Consider the following 24,290-nt stretch of genomic DNA (forward strand, 5'->3'; position numbering starts at 1 on the left):
AATCATCCTAGAGTAAAACTACCCCTATTAAAATGTAAACTGTAATTGAGGAAAGCAATTTGCCTAGTAGCACTGAAATCACAAAGTTGCTTATTGTGATTCACAAACAAGGCAGCACTGAGGTGGAATGTTGAAAAAGCTCCCCGAACTCCATTTTAATTTTGTTTAAATGTAATTGAAAAGTCTGTGGTGTCAATGTTAAAAGTTGAACTCATTTTCTATCGCATTACAACATAGTACCACAATGTCTATACATCCCATGTAAATTAACAACAACATTATCAGGCTACAATGAATCTGAGCACTCCTCCATCTGTACTTCCTGAAATGGGAATATATAAAAACTTGAAAGCAATGCAAATGAAGTTGATGACAAAGAGCCATGAAAACTTGTAAGTAGGTCAAAAGTGAATGTACTTGGAGGGGCTAACAAGTCTGTTTTATGTTTTAATGTCCTTTTTTCCTCACCATGAATTGATTATCTTTTAGGAAAGTTTACATCCCATTATTATATGTTAATAAATATTAAACATTCCACTGTAAAATTAGCAAATTTCTTAATAGAACTCCTCTTCATATATAAGGTTAAAGTTACTAAGATCAACATTAATAGAAAGACAAGAGCTATCATTATATCATTTTGCAGCTGATACTTATAAACAATTGATATGACAAGATCCATATTTCACAAATAATTTTTACTTTCACATAAATAAGCAATTGGTACAGATGAATATAAGAAATCATAATAATTCCCCTTTAAATTAGCTTGTATTAAAATAGTAAACATTTATTCTGAAAATCATTTCCATTTTTGCTAGATAATGATTTTTGTTGACAGCAAAATCAATTTTCAAGAGATGAGAAACAAATGTTAATTTTTTCCCCCTGTGGCTCCCATCATGACAAGCCACCAGAGAGGATCTTAGCAAAGTTTCTATTGCCATTATTTCCATCTTTCTCCAGGTTTGCTGTGTGATAAATCTAGTTCATGCTTATATAGACTTTTTTTTGGAATAATACCCATTCTTATCCTCTTCAGTTACCTGATACAGATCCAAGTGTACTAAATTAGCTATTGTTATTATTTTCCTTTCCTTTTTTTTAAAGATATCCTGACTTCACAGCTGGTGAGTTGACACTTTTCATTATTCCACCACTTGGCAACAGATGCCTCTCATTTAGGCACAGATGCTGAGTACCCACCCAACCCAAACATTAGCCTTGTGTTCCGGACTAAGTGGGCCAGTATACTGGTAATTAAGATTTGAATAATTAGAAAATGATCAGGATTGCTTTCACAATTAATCCTGATATTGAATCCTTATGTCTTTTCCTGAATGTTGACCACTAAGCTCCTCTTATATCTTAGCTGAGGGCATGACATGTTTTGAGATAATAGATTACTACTAGCATTCACCTCCCCAGATCCTACCCTGGAAAGACATTTTAAAAGTTTAACAATCATATTCACCAGCAAGACAAACCTCCCCCTCACCAAAACATATACATACTATATACATATGTGTGTGAATGTGTACTTAGATGTCTACCTACTTCTGTGTATATGATAACAGTTTCTAATTTCAATCTAATTCAACAAGAATTTACTAAGGAGCTAGTATGAGCTACAGGTGGGGAATCAATTGTGTGCTCTTATTATAATTATTAATATCAAGGAAAATAAATGGATCTAAATGAACAGACATGTAACTAGGTATAGATTTAAAACTTCTGGGGAAACATATTGTCCTGAAGAAAATGTAGAATTGAGAGGGGTTTTTTTGTTTTGGTTTTTGGTCACTGTAAAGTCTTTTAGCAAAGTTGAATGAGGATAATAATATCAATGAGAGCACTTTGAAAGCCAGTGAAATTACGTTGTTTAATGTTATTATGATGATGCCAAACATCTGCATGTGAAGAAACTCTCTGTTTTTTCTTCAATAAATAAAATACTGGAGACACGGAGAGATTATGGAATATTGCTGATTTTATTTAGGTTAGCAGTTAAAATGATTGCATGGGAGCCTATTAGTCAAGCTGCCTATGAGAACTAGGAATATTTACAGAATCTACAGAAAACAAGAGCAAATAACATCATATAGAGAATCTTTTATATTAGTATAATTATTCTTTTTCCCCTCCAGTCAAGACATTTAATGAACCTCTGGAAAAAGGCTCTAGGGAACATGTATCCTAACAGTGGCATTAGGCTTTTTTTTTGCTGTAGGGAATCATTTCCTTTTGGAGAATTTTTTTGTTTTTGAAACTAGACACAATGAGAATGTACTAAGTAGACACTGTTCATATATAACATAGCATATTTTAAATAAGCATGAAGTATAGGAATTATATTTAATTTGAAAGGCTTGTACTTTCAAAAAAGAGGCCATTTTAGTCCCAGAATATGATTCACGTTGTTCAAGTTTATTGGAAAACCAGTCCTGGATTTTTAGGAACTTTTGAATGAAATTATGAAAAAAAAAGTCTAACGAGGGAGATGACAGAGTAGAATTATAAAAATACAACAACTATAAGAGAACAGGGAACCCTCAAGTCCTATGAAAACTAAACAGAATTTTACTGTATTCCTAATGAAACTATGCATTCACATTACATCACATCACATCAAATCCATTATGACAGCTATATGTGAAGATACTTTCATTTGTCTAGTCATTTAAAAACAACTACAAGATATTTTGTGTATAAAGTACTTTGGGAATCACTAGGAATTTTAAAAGATGGAACAGTCTCTCAAGGAACTTACAACAAATTGGGATGAGGTAAAGTATAATATAATGTAAGATTTGGATATGGTAAATAAGTGTTCGAGATGGTATAATAGTCACTTAAGGAGAGAAGTTCACTTTAATCTGAGAGCATAAAGAAGCCTTTATTGAAGAGATGACATGTGAACTAACCCTTAATGGAAGAAAAGGGAATACATGAAGCTAGTATATTTCATGCATTTAGAAATGCACTACATGAATACATAGAAGTGATAACAGGCAAGTTATGGACTGGGAACAGCTAGTAGTCCAGTCTGGCTGAACTCCATAATATCCGAAGGAAAGAAAGAGCTTATGAATGTAATGCAATATAATTGCACTATAAGAAATGATGAAATGGACAATTTCATAGGAAACTGAGAATAGCTTTTATGAATTGGTAGAAGATAAAATAAGCATAACAAGTAAAACAATTTATACAATGAGAATAATAGAGAGAACAACTTTGAAAGATTTCAGAATTCTTATTGATATAATAATAAACTAAGTCAAAAAGAATAAAGATGAAACACTCAACATAGCTCTTCACAGAGAGGTGAATTTAAAATGCAGAAGGAGAAATATATTTTTGAATGTCTAATGCGGAAGTGGTTTTGCTAGAATATGAAGATATTTACTAAAGGGTTTGTTTTTCAGGTTTTTAAAATATGCTCAATAAAGGGGAAAGTAACAGGGAGAGAGTAATTAAAATGTATTAAGTAAAATATATGCACATGTAAGCTTATATTTGTCAATAAGCTTTGTTTTAATGACTACAAACGTATGTATATATATATATATATATGTACTTTATACACACGTATACATATATATATATATATATATACATATACATATACACACATACACTTTTTTTGAAAGGTAGTTTGCAACCGGATTATAGAGGTTAATAAAGTTATATTTTGTCATATAAGCAGTACAGAGATACTGAGGGTTGTGGGATAGGAAGCGGCAAAGTAAGATTTCTGTATTTTGAAAGTGGACACAAAAATTATATCTTTTTAACAACAAAATTGTCCCAATGCCAATTTGAATAGGGAATCAAGTAGTACTATGATTTCCAAAGATTCAAAACCAAAGGTTATTGTGGCATAAATAAGAAATACCACAAGAGACACTAAGGAAGTAGGGTATTAGAAGAATCTTCAGCAGAAATGTTGAAGTCTCAAAGGATAATGGCTAACATTTAGATATAGTGAGTGCTTTAAAGTTGTCAGATCACATTATGTCATTTCAATCACACTGTTATGTAGTAGATACAAGCGTTATCATTACGGTTATTTAACAGATAAGAAACCTGAAACTCATTGATTTCAAGCAACCCCCACATAAACACAGTTAAACAAGAATGCAAAAAGAGATTTGAATGTTTGTGGTTCCTTCAAGTCCAGTCACTGATATATATGATACTATGTTGACTCACTGACAAAAATTGTTAGGGATTCTTCACAACTTACACAAAGATAAACTCTAAATGTGTATGTGAGCTTGATATTTAAGACATCATAAAGAAATTAGAGAAATACGGAAAAATACCAATCAAATTTATAACTAGAAGAAAAACTCATGACCAAACAAGAAATAAAGAGTATAACAGAAGATAAGACAGAAAATTTTGGTTAAATAACATTTTTAAAGCTTTTGCACAATCAGATGTAATAAATAAAGCAAAGATTAAAAGGGAAATAATTAACTGGGAAAAAATCCTTGAAGAAAATTTCTCTAATAAAAAGTTCATTTCCAAGATACGTAAAGAACAGATTCAAATTTACAAGGAAAAAATTGCCCAAATATTTGATGAATGTTCTAAGGATATGAACAGACAGTTCTCAAGGAAAGAAAGCTACACTATGTACCCACATGGAAAAAAAAAGCTCCAGAACACTACTAATTAGCAAAATGCAAATTGAAGCAATTCTGAAATTCTACCTCATATACATCAAAGTGGCAAAGATGACAAAACAAGGAAAATGATAAATGATGGAGGGGCTGTGAGAAGACAGAGACTGTATTATTATTTTGCCTAACTCTTTTACTTTGTTACGTGAGACCTTTCACAAAGTAAGAAGAATGTGTAAATGTTTGTAACATAAAAACAAAACATATCAATATGACTTTATAAAAGAAGAAAAAAAATGATGCCAGAGAATGAGGGGGGATGGAGAAAAACTATGTATCAGTAGTTAATTCACAATTTTTATGGGGATTCTGGCCCCTTCTTTGAGTAAGATAGAGAGTATCCTCGAGCGTATTAAATGCTGGTGACATAGTTCAATGCATTTGTGATTTTTCTGATGTAAGCATTCCCTCCAATAAGGCAAGCAATTGTAATAAAGCAATCCATCTATTCCCTCTTATGCTATGAGACACTTGTTTATATACACCTACAAATTCTGCACAGATGCCGTACCCAATGTGCTGGGATACTTTCTCTGAAACTCTTCACAACACATTGATCCAATTTGAGAATGGGATTAGCTATCAGTTGTACCTTGAATGACATGACTGGTCTATTCTCTGTCCAACCCTGTTCCCCTCCCACCTAACACTCATGACATTGTTTCAATGTTTTTCTTAGATAGTATTTCACTGGTAATATTTTTTAGTCTTATGTGTGCCATGTGCCTCTTTGTGCCCTCTGACATAGTCCTTTGGGTGTTATCCTAAATTTTAATTCCTAGGAAAGCAACATTCCATGTGTCATAGAGGATATCAATGGATAGATATTGTTGGATTAAAATGAAAAGATGAATATTTGTTTCTGGGAGAAACCTGAGGTTGTTAAATGCTCTACACAATTTCCCTCAAAGCAATTCAGTTTGACGTTTCTGTTTAGTTCTGAACTCAGCTTACTGTTGATATGAAGTGTTTTTTGAAGACACGCATGTTGAAGCGCCTATCTATGGCTTGTCCATACATTATAGCCAAAAGAGAGTGCACATTTGTTTCTTTTTATTGAACATAGTTAGGGCAATCTCTTATGTGATGGTGGATCTCATGGGAAGAGCAGTAAGTACACTGTAATTTGCAAGCACTTTATGAGATGAGCACAATATCCCTAGCAAATAGAAGCATCTAGATTATCTCACTATCTGCAGGAATGCCTCTTCATTGGACATACTCCCATACTCCACGATAGTAGCAAACACTTTTGAAGAACAGAATGTGTTATACCTAACTTGACACTGATAATCAGATAGTCACTGAACACAATTTTCTTTGTTTTATATCATTTGAGGAAATTTTGTCAGTGACAATGTGATACAATCAGATAGTGTGAATTTCAAAGTAAGAAACATTGTTAGGTGATGATCACAGACTAAGCATGTGGAAGTGGCAATGGGGGAAAAATGCATATTTCTCACTCCTCCTTCTGGCCCAGTCAGTTGGTAGAAGGAAGATCAAAGGAAAGTGGGCAAAAATAAAGAGAAGAGCGGTCAGCATTGGAAAGTTCTGTTAGGAGAAGCAGTACTAACTATATTAGTACAAGCAGTATCAATTATATTAAAGTATAAACTGTTTCCTAGGAAACTGTGTCAGGAACGACAAGTTTGTCACCTTTGCACCATCCCACTTGACACCCTCTCCCAATTTTCCTGTCATTTATCAAATTATTGACTTTGTACACATTCCTAAAGTAATGGTTACTCACTAGAAAAATCTAGTTCAGATTATTGTTAAAGTAGATATTTATAAAGCAAAGTTTATTTTTGGACCTCCTTTCCTTGCTATTACTATTTTGTGCTATCCAGGCAATGAATGATCAGGCTGTCTAAAAATTCACTATGGTGTTCCACCGTGAAGCTCTTCCTTAAAACCTAATGAATGTTGTGAACCCTCCCCTTCCTCAACAGTACCTAGCTGCTTTATGTCCCATTCCCTCAACATCTTGCTGTTATCTGCTAGTCAAACTGGTGTGATCACTTATTAACACTGTAGCATGAATTTACATGACATTTAGTTAATACATTATTAATTTAATTTTTTAATGACAACCGCAATTGTGAGCACAGAGTTGGGTGGTGTTCCTTTTGGTTAAGTCATTAAAGAATTAAATTAATGATGTATTAACTATCATATAAATTCATGCTACATATACACACATATATACACACATAAATATGTATACATGCATACATGTATGTATCTATACATATATATACACACTTATGTAGTTATATAGTAATATAGTTATCTGAAATGAGCATTGAATTAGTTTTTTAAACCAATGAAGTGAAATCCATGCACAATGATGCAACATTCTCAAGATGATTTTAGACTGTTAGAAGGTAATCTCCCCTGTAACTCCAGCTACGAAGGTGGTTTAATTTTTCATATATGTTCCAATTCAGAATGTTTCTTCTGGGCCTCCAATGCTAATTAAGTTGTGATTTTTTTTTACCAGTAATTAAAAGTAATTGGGAGGTTATCAAGAGATCTGTTCTTATCTAAATTCATAAAACATAAATTATGGTTCTCTAAAGCCACAAATAAACTATAAAGTCATGGTGACCAATGCTTTTTTTGTCTTATTCAGTACCTACCATCTGAGATTTCATGTTTCTTATGGAATCATGTTTTCCATCACTTCTCTAAGGTAACTTTCTACTATAAAGAAGCATTACCTTAACAAAAAATAACATTTGCATTGTTGAAGCCATAAATTTGCAAGGACCTTGATAAGATCCTTTTATATTACCACTTACAATTACCATTCCTCCTCACATAGATCAACTTGGAAACATATACCCCCAAAAATGTCAGAGATTTTGTGTGACCTGCATTGTGTCCTGCTGTAGTATACAAAAGTCTATTTCAGTTAAAAAAATACCAAAATTCAAACAATAATCTTCTATTCATGCAATAAACCTGTCTCAAGAGGCTTCACGTGAGAAAGCTATTTAATCAATACACATAAATAGCTACTTGTAAAATCATCCAAAGTAGGGTAATACTTTATGTAGGATAGGTGGTAGTAAATATTACTATTTAATTATTTCTCTACTTTTGTATAGACTTCAGTGAAAAATAAACAGATAGATAGGTAAAACTTTTTTCTGACATGAGTAATTTCTTATAAGGTGCTACAAGACTGAGATGTACTTATAATCAGCTACTTGATTATAAGTTTAATTAATGATTTATAATGAGTACCTTCTGGCATTGTAGTCTGGCACTTTATCAATTGGGAAAGTCCTACAAATAAGCATTTGTTTCCTTCTCAATTATAATTATTCCATGGAATGATAAGAATGTTTCCACTTCCAATAGTAACTTTTGGGACATGAGATAATGTCAGCCATGGAAATATACTAGTTCCATGGGTTGTCACTGCCCTGTCACACTGTGATAAGCACCTGTAAGTGTTAGAGTGGTTTGCTTTCATTATCTCTAAAATGCCCACACATTTGAAGAAAGCAAAAAATAGTTTATTTTCAAAACTTATAATAAACTTTCGAAGGCAGGTTATATTTTCCCTAAAGTATTTCTGTGTTTAAGTTTGGGTCATTCCTATTGGACTGGGATGACTATCTATCAAAACCTCTGCAGCATGTACGAGGCTCCCCTATAGCCCCACTTCTCCATTCGATCCCATTTCCCAGCTCTTTCCCCTTGTTGATTCTGGTATTCTTCTGCCATAAATTTCTGGATAGAATGCAGAGAAAAGTGGCAGAGGAAAAGGCCCATATTGGATGAGAAGTAGTGACAAGAAAAGGGAAAAAGGAAGTTGAGAGGTTTGAGTCATTTGATAGGATTGGGCTTTTCAGTAGTAACAAAAGTTGTCAAATACAGAAGGTATTAGTTCTGATTTAAGGGAATTTACACTATCATATCACAACAGTTGTGTTTCACAGGGTTTTCTTTACTTTCTTTTTTTTTCTGAAAAAACTTGGTTAAAAAAATGTTTTTCCCTTAAAGAGTTTTCCTTCATTTCTCCAGCTTACTTCCAGCCCAACTTTGTATCATATCCCTATTACAATACATGCAGATGGGAGCATAATTATATGCCTGTTCCTTTTCTTTAAAATGTCTTAAAAAAATTCAACACTGAGTAGAGAGAAAACCTGATGCCTAATTAGACTTCTGAAGAGATACAGAGTAGTAGCACAATAAACCTGTTTACTTTTTTTCTGACAAGAGATATTTCTCTATTATCTTTATATTATGTTTCTCCTTAGATACAAGTCACAACATTTATCTTGATATTACGGTTCTCTCTGCATTTCAGATGTTTGCCTTCGGGGGTACTGATGCAACTGAAAGACATTATATTTGGTGGATCTGCATTAAAAATCAGTTCCTTTTCCTGACAAGCTATTTAAAACATCATTTGTTCCCTGTGAAAGTTTTTGGAAAAATCCAGAGACTGAGACCCATCTGACCCAGTCTGTTTTTCTGCAAGGACTGCAATTTCCTTTTGAGGATTATGGTTCTAGGGGAAATAATTTCCAAATATCTGTGAGGGAAATGCTTCCTGAAAGAAATGCTTTTTTGTTTTTTATTTTACATTGATTTTTTTAGGACTTTTCACCTCATTTTGTATAAAGGAGAAGGTATCAAATGTAGCTTAATTATAGTAATATTAACTATAATGGCATAGCTATTCTTTAAAAATGAGATTAGAAAAGATGCATTTCTCTGTTGCTTGTGACACATAACTCTTTTTTTTTTTTCATTTGCTTCACATTGTTTTTCTACAAGGATCAAAGATGCTGCTGTAAATATTAGTATGGTTCTTTTGGACTGGGCATATCTGGTTAGGCAAAAGAAAAAAAAATAAGCCCAAGCTAAAGGAAATATGCTTTTAGAATGAACAAATTTGCAAGTTAAAATATGCATCTTCATTGATCACAAATGGAATGAGAAATGTCATCTAGTTATTATACAGAAAAAAGAGCTGATTGAAAACTGGTGACCTTTACAACACATTTGCAATTTTGTCTATTGTTCATTAGAAGACAGTGATTGAGAAATCTACATGGTATGTCAAGTGAATATGGTGGAAATGCATGTTTGAAAAAATTAGTGGCAACTCTTAAAAGCCTATTTAACAACTAATGTTATGGCAGTCTGTTGGGGGTCACCTAGTTTTGAAGACATCTTCACGCTGGGTGTGACATTTCATGGAGTTAGGCTCAGAGATTAGAGAGGGTGACTGGAACTTAACTGACAGAGAGTACTGTGTGATATCTAATGCACAGTGGCACCGGTACTGGCCTAGAAATGAATGATTTCTCTACTATTCAGAGTATAACAGTATATTATCCTTTTCAGAAATGAATATTGGGTGTAGAAATGCTGATTTTTTTTTTTTAAAAAAGGAATCCCCTACACAATAGCTAATGATTTTCAAAAAGGTATTTTGAGTCTTCGTCAGAAGAAAAATATATAAATATCTGACTTTTGTTTCCATGTTGTCATTAAAAATACCAGAATCAAACTCTGGTGGAATCAATTGAATTTCTTTATGATATGGAACATAGGAACTGTACTGGATGCATGGGAAGGGCCAACTTAAAATCAATCCCTCACATTCTACTTTAGCTATTAAGGAAGCATTATACAAAGTGGCATTTTTATGTACTCCTTGTTTCCCTACATACCATAACAGACATTTTCAGGGAAAGTAAGATGCAATTTTTCCTTTTTTGTCAAGTTTCAGGGCTGCATTGTAGACATTTAGACTCTTAGAGACCAAAATTACTCTTATGGGGTTTTAGGACTACAGACACTCTATTTTAAAATGTCCATTTATTTACAGGTCAAATCCTGCTGCCACAAATAGTATTACAGTGAAAATCTATATGGAACAAAATGAAATTCCAGTCGCAGTCCATGCTCCACTTACTTCATTAAATATTTGATACAACTAAATTCTAGCACCGCAGAATAAAGTGAACAGTTCCTTGAAGCCTATTGTAACAAGATTGAATCTTTACTCACTAACTACCTGAAAGGTATTTTGAGCTCTGAAGTGTGACAGAGTATTCAGAGGATTGACATTTTGAGACCAGTTAGGGAAACACAAAATCCATGCTGCCAGCTCCCCCAAATGAAGTCAAAATACCACAGCTGGAAGCAGCGTTTGACATGCCAAACCTATGTACTTCAAGGTTTCTATTGTATCAAGAATTTTAAAAACATCAGACTAAGCTGTTACTTTAAGTCCTATTCTTCTTTTCAGATGTAATCTTCACTTACAATGACCTTGATCATTTTGAGATGGAAACATGAAACTAATCTGGGTTGCATATAGTTAAATGTCATAAGACAAAAGGTCTATATTTCTACAAGATACTTGAAGGGAGGATTCACTAAGGTTCACACTAATGTTGTTCAGTCATTTCAGTCATATCCTACTTTTCATGAACTCATTTGTGGTTTTCTTGGCAAAGATATAGGAGTGCTATGGTTTGCCATTTCCTTCTTCGGCTCATTTTATAGATGACAAAACTGGGGAAAACAGTGTTAAATGAGCTACCCAGGGTCACAGCTAGTAAAAGTCAGAGGCTGGATTTAAATTCAAGTCTTTCTGCCTCTTGACCTGGCACTTTATTCACTGTACCACCTAGCTGCCTTATTATATGATACATCATGCATTTATTACCACTACCATTGGTGGGCAGAATCAGAAGCAGAAAGGTAGTACAATGGATAGAGCACTAAGCTGGGAAACAAGAAGACTTGAATTCAAATATGATTTCAGACACTTACTAGTTGTGTGATTATGGGCAAGCCACTTAGCTCCTTTTTGCTTCAGTATCATTACCTATAAAATGGGGACAATAATAGCACCTATTTTCCATTTGTAAAGAGTTTAGTACAGTGCCTGGCATCTACTAGGTACTTCATAAATGTTTGTTTTCTTCCTTCTTATATCATTTTCAAGTAAGAATAAAAGGTCATACTATCATACTACATATATATGTATATAAAATGATATGTAGGTAGCAAAATGTTTCTAATTTCTAAAGAAAGTCAGAAAATTACTGCTTTGTTTACAATTTTGCAAGTGATGATTGACAGGTCACAATATAAAAAGAATGATTCCAAGGATTGCAAGTATATTTAACTTTACTAGAACTGAAAAGCAATGATAATAAGGTAAATAACTATACATTGTATACTTATAGTCTTACTAATAGAAGCAATTCTTCATTGGTGTTTTCCTCAATACTTCATACAAATTACACAGAAAATTTATCAAAGATGGAATGTATACACTTTCGACTTATCTTTGTCACATGAGAAAACAATAAGTCATTAATCTTGAGGTGTCTCAGCAGATAATCGTGACCTTCCCAAAAATTTCCCCTAGGAAATGCCAAAGTTTGTTTACTAGCCTGGGTGGACCATGGCTTGCATCGAGTATAGGTTCTCTTGTATGAATGTTCAAGGTATACTGTGTAGGGTAAAAAGTACATAGTGCTTCCCCAAGAGAATTTCAGTAACTATGCTTAACAGTAATTAGCTGGGAATCCGAAGACTCGAGTTTGAATTCCACTGCTTAAAGCTGTGTGATCTTTGACTTGTAGCGATATGTGTAAGCATATTCACCTTCAGTTAAGTAAACTATGTTTTCTGGTTACTAAATATCTATTTTACAAAAGGCAATACTCTGGGTGATGACCTAGACATCCAGACAAGGGAGACATTACAGAGACACAAGGTACATAAAAATAAGGAAATACAACATTAATACAAAATAATACAAAGTAATTTCAGAAGGAAAAGAGGTGGTGGGAAAAAGAAATTAGAAAAAATGTCTCATACAGGAGGTGGCACCTGGACTTTTTTTAAAAATGAAAATAGAATAATTTACAAAGTAGAGTTTATAAAGAGAAAAGGAAACACTTTCCAAATAAGAAGCACCATTTGTGCCAATACTCAGATACAAGAGATTTTTTTAATAACAATAGGTAGTATTTCAATTTGAAAAGAAAGAATGTAGAAATAAAATTGGAAAGAGAAGGGAGGCAAACTGAAGAGTGCTTTAAATGCTAGGCTAAAGAAACTGTATTTGATCCTAGAAATAATCAACAGTTAGTGATGTTTTTTGAGCAGCAGTTTGAAATGATCAGATCTGTGTTCTAGGTATATCAATTTGGCAGCCAAGTGGAGCACAAATGAGAGAAAAGTGAGATTACAGGCAGGTAGAAGAATCAGCACACAGTCATAACAGTAGGGGTGAGAAGTGATAAGGAGGACTAGGGTGGATGGGGAGAAAGGGATAGATGAAAAAATGTTGTTCAAGTAAAATCTACAAATTTTGGGAACTCATAGGATATGGGGGTTGAGGAAGAAGTACGGATAAAGCAGGGCTACATTTTGAACCTGAGTGGCTGAAAGCTTAGTGTTGCCTCCAATAGAAATAGGGACATTTAGAAAAAGGGTGGGTTTCTGACCAATTAGATATACCAAACTGAAAAGTTAACAACCAATTGTCAAAAAGGCAAAGATTTGGGGGTTAGATATGAAAATGTGAGATGATAATAAAAGCCTTGACATCACAAAGGCAAGGAGTACATTGAGGGAAGAGATGAGTGTAAGCCAGTCTAGCAAAGATGAAGTGGGAAGAATCATACGTATTGTTAGTGGACAGGATGAGGATAATGATCACAAAGAGCCTGACAAAATAAAAGATCTGAGACAATGCTGTGTCATAAGTTGGCAGAGGATGTGTCCAGAAGAAAGGAATGGTAATCAGGGTCAGAAACTGTAAAATTATAAGGACTAGGATGAACATTTACCTTTCATAATCTCAGTTACATTTTATAGGAGCCTATCCTCTGATTATCAAATGAAATTATACACATACATATACACATATGTATTATATTTATATATGAATCTAAATCTATCTTAATTATAAATAGTTGTTTGCATGATGTACCTCCTTGAGAGCAAGGCTTGTTTTTGTTTCTCTTTGTAACCTTAGTGCTTAACACAGTGCCTGACACATAGTAGGCACTTAATAAATTCTTGTTGAACTTCAATTGACTTGATTCTAATTCAGTCCTTTCATTTTTAAAGTTGAAAAAAACAAGGCCCCAAGAGCATAAGTGACTTGATCATGGTCACACAGGTTGCAAGTGAAAGAACCAGAATTCGTACCTAGGTTCTCTGATTCTAAATCTAACACTCTTTTCATTGCTTAACTGCTCTTAGTCTCAATTTCCTCATTTAAAAACTGGGTAGTAATATCTTTGCTAACTATCTCAAATGGCTATTGTGAGGATCAAATGTATATAAAGCACTTTCTGAATTTTAAAGTACTGTCAGAAAATATGAGTGATTTTTATTATTTTGGTTTTAAATCTGAAAAATGTTATTACATAACCTATAATGCTTCAAACCTGGAGTAGTCCTTAGAGACGAGTTAGTCACCTTCATTTCACATAGAGGAAAAGTAAAATAGTTACCAAGATTATATGACATTATCCATGGTGGTTGAATTAGAAACCAAGTCTCTTGTCTCCCACACTAACCCAGTTTCAAGGTAGCTACTTACTTATCTACTTCATATTATGAGGCAAGCACAACATTCTGATTCTTCCACCTTTCTTCAAATAAAGAAATAACTTCAGGATTCTCATTCTATTGACTACTGAGTCAAGAAATAGATCTCCTAATTAATCACTGATTTTACAAAAGTGTTTCCAGGAAAGAATCACCAAGATGAATTTTCAGAAACTATTGGGTTTTTTTGTTTGTTTTGCCTTGCTTTGAAATTGGGACAAAAAAAATACATTAAAGCCAAATCAAACAATAGAATAGATGTGGATAACATACCAATCATTATTTAAAATATAAATTTCAATCTGATTGTGTATTATGGAATACACAGATGATAAATAATAATCCATAGAATCAATTATCTTTACACATAATTCTGAGTCATTAAAGGTAAAATGGCAAATCCTTATAAAAGGAAATGGTGTTCAAAATAAAGCCTACTAAAGGCCTGTTGTTGAGTTATAAACTGTACCAAAGGATTGAAAGTTATTTTTCTTTTAAGAAGAAAAATTATAATAAATTTGGTCATGTGTGTCTGGACTTAAGTAACCCAGTAAGAACTGGAGCTGATGGTTAGATTCTTACAGGAGCAGATCTTTTCTTTGTTTGTTTTTTGCTATTTTACCTTTTTTTTTTTTTTAATTCAGAAAGGATGATAAGAAAGTATGGCTACTGTTGTAGGTATTACAGGGGATGATAGCTTTCTGAGGGCCCATCCTTCACTTGGACCTGTAGAACTTGTATCTAGCTTGAACCTAGAAACTTCATCCTTGCAAACAAAGTATACCCCAAAACACATAGAAATGTATGCTCAACAAGATTTATCCTGCTGAAAATTCTACTTTGGTTCCTGCACTTTATGTTTTGCTTATCCTTGGCACAAAATTTGATTTGGGAATTTTTTTTTCTTTTTTTCTCCTAGATTTTTTTTTGTTCAGTTTTTTTTTTTTTAAACTCTACCACTGCTTTTATGTTTTCCCTAGCAAGTATTAGGTATATATAAGGTCTTTTCTACTTAAATTCGTTAGAATTTTTTTAAAATCTAGATTCACAATAGGATACTTGCCAAATATAAGCATTCAGATTATTAAAGTTGAGTAGATATTGACCAAAAGCTACACTTTATCACTAGTTTGTCACTTGAATAAAGATACTCATGAGCTGCAATCTATATTGGTGAAGAAAATGCCCTTACTGGTATAATCACACTCTTGAAATATGAGATCACAGGAAAGAATAATAGACTTTGAACTGATTTTCTCTCATGTTATAGGTCATGAAACCTACCCAGAAAACAGAAGTCTAAGGTCATACATTTAGTAAGTGGAAGAGCAAAGACTGCAAGCCAGGCACTCTGATGTCAAGTCCGGATCTCTTTCCACTCTACAAACTATGGGTCTCATCAGTGTTAATTGTCAAATGAGATAACTAAAGGGTTTTAGATTTTCCAAATATCTTTCTGTAGAGATCAACTAATTACTACCAATTATTCACAATTATATAATATTTAAACTTTTCAAAATCTGATCGCAAAATCCTGAGAATTAGGTAGTATAAATTTTATCAGAAATTCATCAAGCAAAAAACAGTCATTCACCATTTGGAGTGTTCCAAGGTCATGTGGGACTTGCTATGTTCTTAGGACACTGAGCAGTTTCTTGGCACTAGTGATATAAATACAAATAAAACAAACAAAAAAGACCCCAATACCCTCAAGGGTCTTACATTCTATTGGGGTAAAAATGAAGAAAGTAGACCTCAGAGTTATGTGACTTACCCATGTGCAAGAGGTAGTTATATGTTGGAGATGGGATCGGAACCTAAGTCTCTTGATTTCAAGTACAGTAATATTTCTACTCCATCACAATACTTATCATTACAAAATAGAAAAATATAAACACAGATGCACTTTTTTCGCTTTGTTGACATAAAGATATGCAGTTTGCCACATGATTGAGCTATAATTTTTTTAAACTTATGTGCTATACTAATAGGATGGCATACTAGTAGAGTAAAAATAATTCCTTGACATGTTTTGGAAATATCGAAACAAGCTGTTTCCGCAGTAAGGAATCTCTAATGGTTTTACATAATCTCAGTACATCTTTGGCACCAGTGGGGAGTGAAAACGGATTGGAAAAGATGTTTACTTAATCATTACACATATAGATGGGCAAGAAGTGACTTTTTTTTTAATCAATTTTCTATGCCATCATTCTAGGCCAGGCTCTAAACATATCACAATTATAATATTTCAATAGCCAGCCATGTGGTGTGCTTTAATCTAGTCCTCCTTCCTCTCACTTCTTTCTTCCATATACTATTTTGTTTATCTTCCTTAATCACATGTCATCATGCTACTATCATGCTCAGGGTTCTACAATGACTCTCAACTGCCTACCACATAAAATCCAAATTCCTCTAGATGAATTTAAAGATCCCTCTAATCTAGACCTTTCTTATTTTTCAACCCTTCCCCCTCACATTCACTACTCCAAAACATGGGTTTTCTGCTCCAATTGAGTCATGGGATAATAGATTTAGATCTTGAAGGAACTTCAGGGACCAACAAATCCATCCCCTTCATTGTACCAATGAGGAATCTAAAGTCTAGAGAAAGTTAGGTGATATTTACAAGGTTATGAAGAAGAGAGACATCATAGACTGCATCTAAAATCAGGTCTTCTGGCTCCATAACCAGCACGCTTTCCACTATACCACCCTGTCTCTACTGTATCTTATATAGGTCATATCTCTTTCTGATTCCGTACTTTGGCTTATGCTGTGGTTCTAGTCTTATACACCCTTCCCTTCTTTCTGCCCAGTGCAACTGTACCTTATGAGTAGGGTTATTTCAGTCTTTGTATTCCCAGTACAGGGCATATACCCTAGCACTCAAAAAAAGTGCTGACTGATTGAAACTGAATTCATCATACTTTCTCCAGATTCCCTGCCAACAATTTTCAAACTATTCTACCTTATACCTAATATTTCTGTTTTCCAAACTAAATGTTTTACTTACAACCCAAATTTATTCATTGATTTAAGCAGATATGATATTTACCACCAGGTACTGAGAGACATAGAAAGCTTTATAAACTAGAGTACCTGGCCTCATAGAACTTATATTCTACTGAAAAAAAAAACCATGAAAACAAATAATTATAATGCAATTAGAAATATATAAGAAAAATACAACATTATACAAATGAAGAATAAATGAAAAGACATAAAGTAAATGTTTACCATGTGTTGAGTACTGCGCTAAATACTGATGCCATAAATACAAAAGTGAGATAGCACTTGCCCCCAAAACGACTTATATTTTGATGGGAAGGTAACAAATATAAGGGAGTGGTGGTCATAGATAGGATATTTTGGTGTGGAAAATTATAGAAGTAGCAAATAGAGGAGCTCTCGTAGAGTGGAAAGAGAATTTGGATTTAGAGGACACCAATGACAGTCCCAAGGCTGATTCTATTACCTGGTGACATGGAAAATCTCAGTCTCTCTAGATCTCAATTTCCTCATCTGTAAACTGAAAGAGTTACGCCAGAACATACACTCTGAGGCCCCTTCCAGCAGGAAAGTGGAGTGACTTAAGACTAGGAATCTGTGTTGGAATTAGATGATGGACGACTTTTCATGCCTGGCTAAGGTCATTAGCTATTTTCATGCATATTGATTCTATTGACTCTACCAAAAATAGATCTTCCCTTAAAGGAGGGAATATTTGGTATGTATTATGCATGTTTTATGTTGTCTACAGGTTCATAGTTATCAATACAAATTGAAACATGACTGCAACACAAAACTAAATATAAAATATCATAGAACAGGGAAGATTGAAAAGACATTGGTATAGCTGATAGTTCTATGTATTTACATACATTATTTTGAATTACAACATTTTAGGATTGGTGTTTTCTTTCTATTTCATAAATTGTGCTTTTAAAGGATTTCTTTCCCAACACACTATGTGAAATTGACATATATAAGAAGGCAAACTTATCTCTATACATATATAATTTGGAGACATAAGTCTGTTTGTTGACTTGTAATGTAACCACTTAGGTAAATTTGCATATGTCCCTTATGTGGAATTTCTACAATTTGTATCATTTTTAAAATTTTTTAAATTGGAAAAATGGAAGTAACGGAGATTCTCCTGATAAATGGTCATAGGACCATTCTTTTGTGAGAGTTATTCTGAAAACAAGTAGGTAAAAATTCACTCACATAGTACCTCAACTATTTGGAAAACGATTAAGATCTCAGAAGGACCCAATAAAATTCTCGAAGAAGTGAAATGAATGTCACACAGTGCATACACTCAAAAGACACTTCCTCAGACCTTTCCTTGCATAGAGCCTCTTCAATCTTATTTTGGCCAAGACTTTTGCAAATTTGGCCTTCCTGCAGAGATACACTAGCAACAGATGAGAATCATCATATGAGAAGAGGGGGAGAGGGAAGGAGTTTCAATCTATAACATTCACCATAGCAAAGAATGAGGGAAGGCAAGGAGATAGGAAAAACAGAAGAGTTCACAAAGCATAACACTGTATATTTACTCAATTTCAGAGCAAAGAGACATCAAATATATTGAATCTGAAGACATCATTGTATTACAACATAAAGTAATGCTTGTTTACAACAACTCCAAGTCATTAAGTAAAACATAAACTCTGTTCAGTGTATTACGTTCAACAAGAAAAAGAAGTTATTATATAAAAGTTTATTTGAAAAGTGATTAAAATAAATTATAGTTTGGACACTTGAAGGAATAAAACTCCATTATTTACAATATTCCCTTATGTTGAACTCCTCTTTCCTCAAACATAAGAAATCTTAGATTATTCTTTTGGATCTAGAAAGGATATGGGATAATATAGTTGAACTTAAAGGGAAATTTACGTGTCATTTAATCCAATTTTCTCATTACAAATTAGGAACCTGAGACATAGAAAGGTTAAATAGCTTGCCAAAGGTCTCACAAGCATTAGCTGGCACACATATCATTCAAACTCAGGTCTTCTGCCTCCAAATCCAGCAATGTTGATTCTTGATGCTTTTCCATCACATTGTCTCCTATCAGTCAAAACAATATATGCTCACTATTTAATATAGAGGTGAACAACAGAAAGGAGGAACACAGTAGGAAGCAGAAGTATCACAAAGTAGGACAGAAGAATCAAAATCCAATAGGACAATAGAGGAGATACACATATGCTATCAATATTGCAAAACTCCAGACAGTTCACTGAGAACCTTCAAGTTTTCTGAAGTTCAGGTTGAATTTATAACTTGCTTGAATTTATATTTAAATTGTATATGGATGTAAAATACATTGTAATCTCCTTACTCAATTTCATATTCAGCCAGTGAATTTTTTTTTAAGGAAAAAATGATTAATTCTCACTCGAAAACTATACACAGAGTTACCATACTGCACAGAGGATTGCCAACATCAGTTCAGTGTGCGTTTTCTGGAAATCAGAGCATGCTTAAATGTTTTTCATAAAGACAAAATGTTATAATTAAATAATAGTAATTTCAAAGCTTTTTAAACAAAAACAAAGAGAGTCAGATATGTTTCACTAAATTGAAGCAGTAGGTTAAAAGTGTTATCCATGAATTTTGTTTTAAGTTATGCTGACTTTATAAAAACAGATGTCAGGGGGATAGGGAAATGGCCTACATTTTGCTGTGGATATAAGGTGGCTCATTATGTGAGCCAAAATTTAGGCCATAATACTCTCACTTGGCTATTTTGTAATTAGTAACTTTGGCAAAAACTATACTCAGGAGATTTGATCACAAGAGTTCAACAATGATGAGAAATGGAATGTTCATTTCTGTCTTTTAAATAAGATTGCTTCCAAGAAATGTTTAAGACACTGCAAAATACTTATACTATGGATGAAAAGTCATATTTATTTATGCTATTTTGGTCTTTCTAATAAGATAGGAAGATCACTAATAATGCTCACAAGATATCCACCAAATGATTCTTCTAACATCAGACTGTCTGACCCCGCCTCCCTGCCAATTAAATATGAGAACCTGAGACAAAACTTCACTCTGTTTTTCTCTCTAGAACTCACCTCCCTCTGCCCCACATGATATACACACCTTACTCACATACATTCTCATTTTTCCCTCAAATCAATTAACCTGACTGTCTGATAACTGGAGTAGATAGCTTCTAAAATTTCAAATCTTCTTCTGTGAAGAAGCAATGTCAGCAGAGGCTGTTTCTTTAGCAGTGGTCAGAGAAAGACAGGCTTCTACTCAGGATAGAGCTATTTACTGACTGGAAGATGTCCTTTTCATTTCCACGGAGGGGTCAGAGAAAACTAATTTCAGAAGGCTCCCTGATTCATAAGTACCATTTTGGTGCATGACTACTACTTTTTTTTACTTATTAGCACGAGTTTTAGTTCTTTGGAGGTTGAGGCTAACAATACCCCCACAAAATTTGTTCTATCTTAACCTCAGTTATATAACTATGATACAACAAAAATACTGGACAGCTAGATGGCACAATGGATAGCGTCAAGTCCATCTTTCTGAGTTCAAAGCTGACTTCAGACACTTACTAGTTGTGTGATCCTGGATAAGTCACTTAACTTTGTCTCAGTTTTCTCATCTATAAACTGAGCTGGAGAAGGAAATAGAAAACCACTCTAGCATCTTTGCCAAATGAGCTCACAAAAAATTGAACATGACTGAAAAGTGACTGATCAACAAATATACTAATAGGTAACACAAGGAAACATGTATAACATAAGTATCACAACCACCCCAAAACACATTGACATGCATGATGTATTTTCTGTTTTAATATTTTATGATAATTATTAGACAGTTAGTTATTATTTATAATTATCATTTTACTAGACTTGTGGTTTCATTGTTGTGGACAGACCTCTGGGTTAAGCACTAGGATCTTCTTTGCAAATTTTGGCTTTAAGAGAGTTGCCTTTTGAGAAGCTTAATTGGGTAGCGTATAGAGAATTCACCCTCTCAGTCAGGAAGACCTGGGTTCAAATTCTTCCTCTGATATATAATTGCTGGATAACTTGGATTAGTCATTTAATCTCTCATGCCCCCAAGCAACTCTCTGAGTAACCAGAGAACAGGATGAAAACATGAATAATTTACACCTCTTATGTGTGTGACCCCAAAAATAATTCAACTCTTTCCAGTACAGTTGAGAGCCAATAGCACACAGTTTCTGGTAGAGATTATTTAATCTTTCACGGTGGTAAACACAGGGTAGACAGGCCATCAAGAAATAAATGAGAAATTAAGAACAATTTAGAATGGATACTGGTGTTTTGTCATCTCATGGAGCACAGCGCAGCTATCATGGATCATCTAAATGTGATGAGCTATCAGAAGATGATGGAAACACAAATCACCCTGTGTAGACAAAGGAATATTTGGGGATAATGGCAGTAGACTGGTTCCTTTTCTATCTGTTTTCTTTATCTCCTTTCTAAAATGTAATTTTCACTGTTACATTCCTTTTCTTTTCGAATTCTGTGGTTACCCCTTACCACTAGCAACACTTGGTTTTATCTTCCTTTAATTGCAAAGTGTTTCTCATTTCAATATAAGCTGCATTATATCTATATAGCTCTACTTTTTCTGTTATTTTAACTTGAATGCATGTTAACCTCTCTTGGGGAAAAAAAAAAACAAACCAGAGACTGAGTATTGGATACTAATTTTCAATAGAGATTGCCCAGATAGTAAACTGCCTTTTTTGTCAGAAGCAATCAGAATTTGCTTGAGGCAAAGATCTGAACACCAATCTCATTCAGAAACCAAGAACAAACTAAGTGTATGTTTGTTTCAAGTACTGAAGATAGCAAAATCATATTTTAAAAGAAACTTTTCACCTGTCTCAACCATGAAGAAAGCAAATTTCAGAACTCTGAGATTACATTAACACCATCACTAGAAAACAAATGTCAAAGTGTTCCTGAATTTCATTGTCAAAAATTGGAAGAGTTCACCATAGTAAATGTTGCCACAAAGGACTCAACTATTCTTTATAGTGACTGGGTCTCCTACCTAGCTACTGGAGCATAAGCTAGGTAGGTCACACTGCCCCCCCAATATCAACTAAACCACCTGCTGTTTCACCATTAAAATTCCATTATTTCAGGTTTAAATGCCTTCCCATATAAACACGCGCATGCGTGCGCGCACACACACACACACACACACACAAATTTGGAGACCTACAATGGGCCAAAGACAAACTTTGCCTACTCCATTTTTTCACCCATCTCTTTATGGGTGTTCTCGGTCAGGTTCTCCTAGCAACAGTAATGTATCTTAGTAGAGATTTCTAGTTTTGCTCCTCTCTTCATGAAATAAGATTTCTTTTTAAAAATATGAGTTAATCAAGTCATAGGGTACCTAATGACGCCATGTGTAGTAAATATATTTTATGGAATTTCATAGAATATGTGACTGTGGTCAGTTTTAGATTTTAAGATTCCTAACAAAAAAAAGAAATATTTTCAGAAATAAGCAGATTTCTAATCAACAAACTTTTCAATGTTGATATTGTTGTATTCTTGTTAGGACAACTTCCAAAAGAATCAAGGCTCAAAGGCAACAGTTAGAGCAAAAAGCTTACACACTCTCCTGTCAAGTTCCCTCATGAATGAGTTGAGAAACAATATCCCTGGGGGAAATGGAAGATAGAGCCAAATAATACATGCCCAGGGCTTTAGATTCAAACATAGAGACACACCAACAAGTACAAACCAGTACCTGTGGGACTCTTGAAAATGTCTTATTCCTGTGGAGAAGGAATTGGAAGTCAGTAACATCATCAGTCTGAAATGCATTGCCTGCAGAATTGCAATGGTCTCCACTGTGACAGGACAGTGATAGCCCATTAAGACAGCCAGCGTTTGACACCTTTTCTAAACTGTCCCAAATCCATATGTATGATATTTGGGGAAGGTGATGCAAAACTCTGAAATACAAAGGGTTCCTTGCTGTGGAAAACTAGAGGAGATGCTTGAAAACTCCTATGTGCTTATCCTCTTCTCATCTCCAAACACATACACCATCCTGTACTCCCATCCTAGGACCATGTGGAAAAGTTTCAATATAGATTTATCTGTATATCTATATGAGAATTAGTGAGTTAGCATTAAATTTATATAAAAATTAATTGGAAATAAAACAAACCAAGACTGCTATTTTTTTGAATCCTCTTTATGAAGAAGTCTGTTTAATTCTTTTATAATAATAATAATAATGATAATATATGCAGTTACAATTTTTCATATTAAAAAACAAGGTAGTTGGAATACATGCGTGCTTTATTGAAAAATACATTACCTTCACTAAATTCATTATAAAAGTGCTTTCTATAATCTGTGCAAATTAGAAAAAACAATTAACTAGAGAGGTGATTTAATCCAAAAGGGGAACAAGTTGTCACAGTTTTCTCCCTATTTTAGGTAAAGTTGTGCAGGGTGATAGGTATGAAAGAAGATGAAAGAGCTTATTACCTTAAACTTACCACAATACTGCCTTCACTATGTACATAAAATTGCCTTAACATAGACACAAACTCAGGTCATTGCAGGTTGAAAGTTAATAAACATCCCAAATGTAAGCATTCAAGATTCCCTTGAAAAAACAGACAATCTAAAATCCCATCCTGAAATCACTTAATATTCAGTTCCTTTTCTTTTTCTTCATACATAAGCATTTCAGCAATCAGTTCATTTCTTTTCTGTAACTTCTCTTGCCTCTCTCACCTTCATTAAAGTTAAGTCTAGCTTTGAAGCTAAACAAACATTCATATAATATCACATTCCTTCTGATAGTTAAAGATGTGCTTTTTGGATCATTCAAATAAAAATATTTTTTGCTTGTTTTTTTTATTATTTTTAAATGGAAACTCTTCAAAATTATGTCATCTTAAAACTCTCACAGAAG

General features: G+C 33.7%; 1 protein-coding gene across 1 annotated transcript in view; it reads right to left on the reverse strand.

The window, feature by feature from the left end:
- Window positions 1-24,290, reverse strand: part of CDH12 (cadherin 12) — a 686,747-nt gene that overhangs the window by 661,492 nt on the left and 965 nt on the right. The window lies entirely within an intron of this gene.

The sequence above is a fragment of the Notamacropus eugenii genome, chromosome 4 (assembly GCF_028372415.1).
Source record: "Notamacropus eugenii isolate mMacEug1 chromosome 4, mMacEug1.pri_v2, whole genome shotgun sequence".
In the NCBI taxonomy this organism is placed as follows: Eukaryota; Metazoa; Chordata; class Mammalia; order Diprotodontia; family Macropodidae; genus Notamacropus; species Notamacropus eugenii.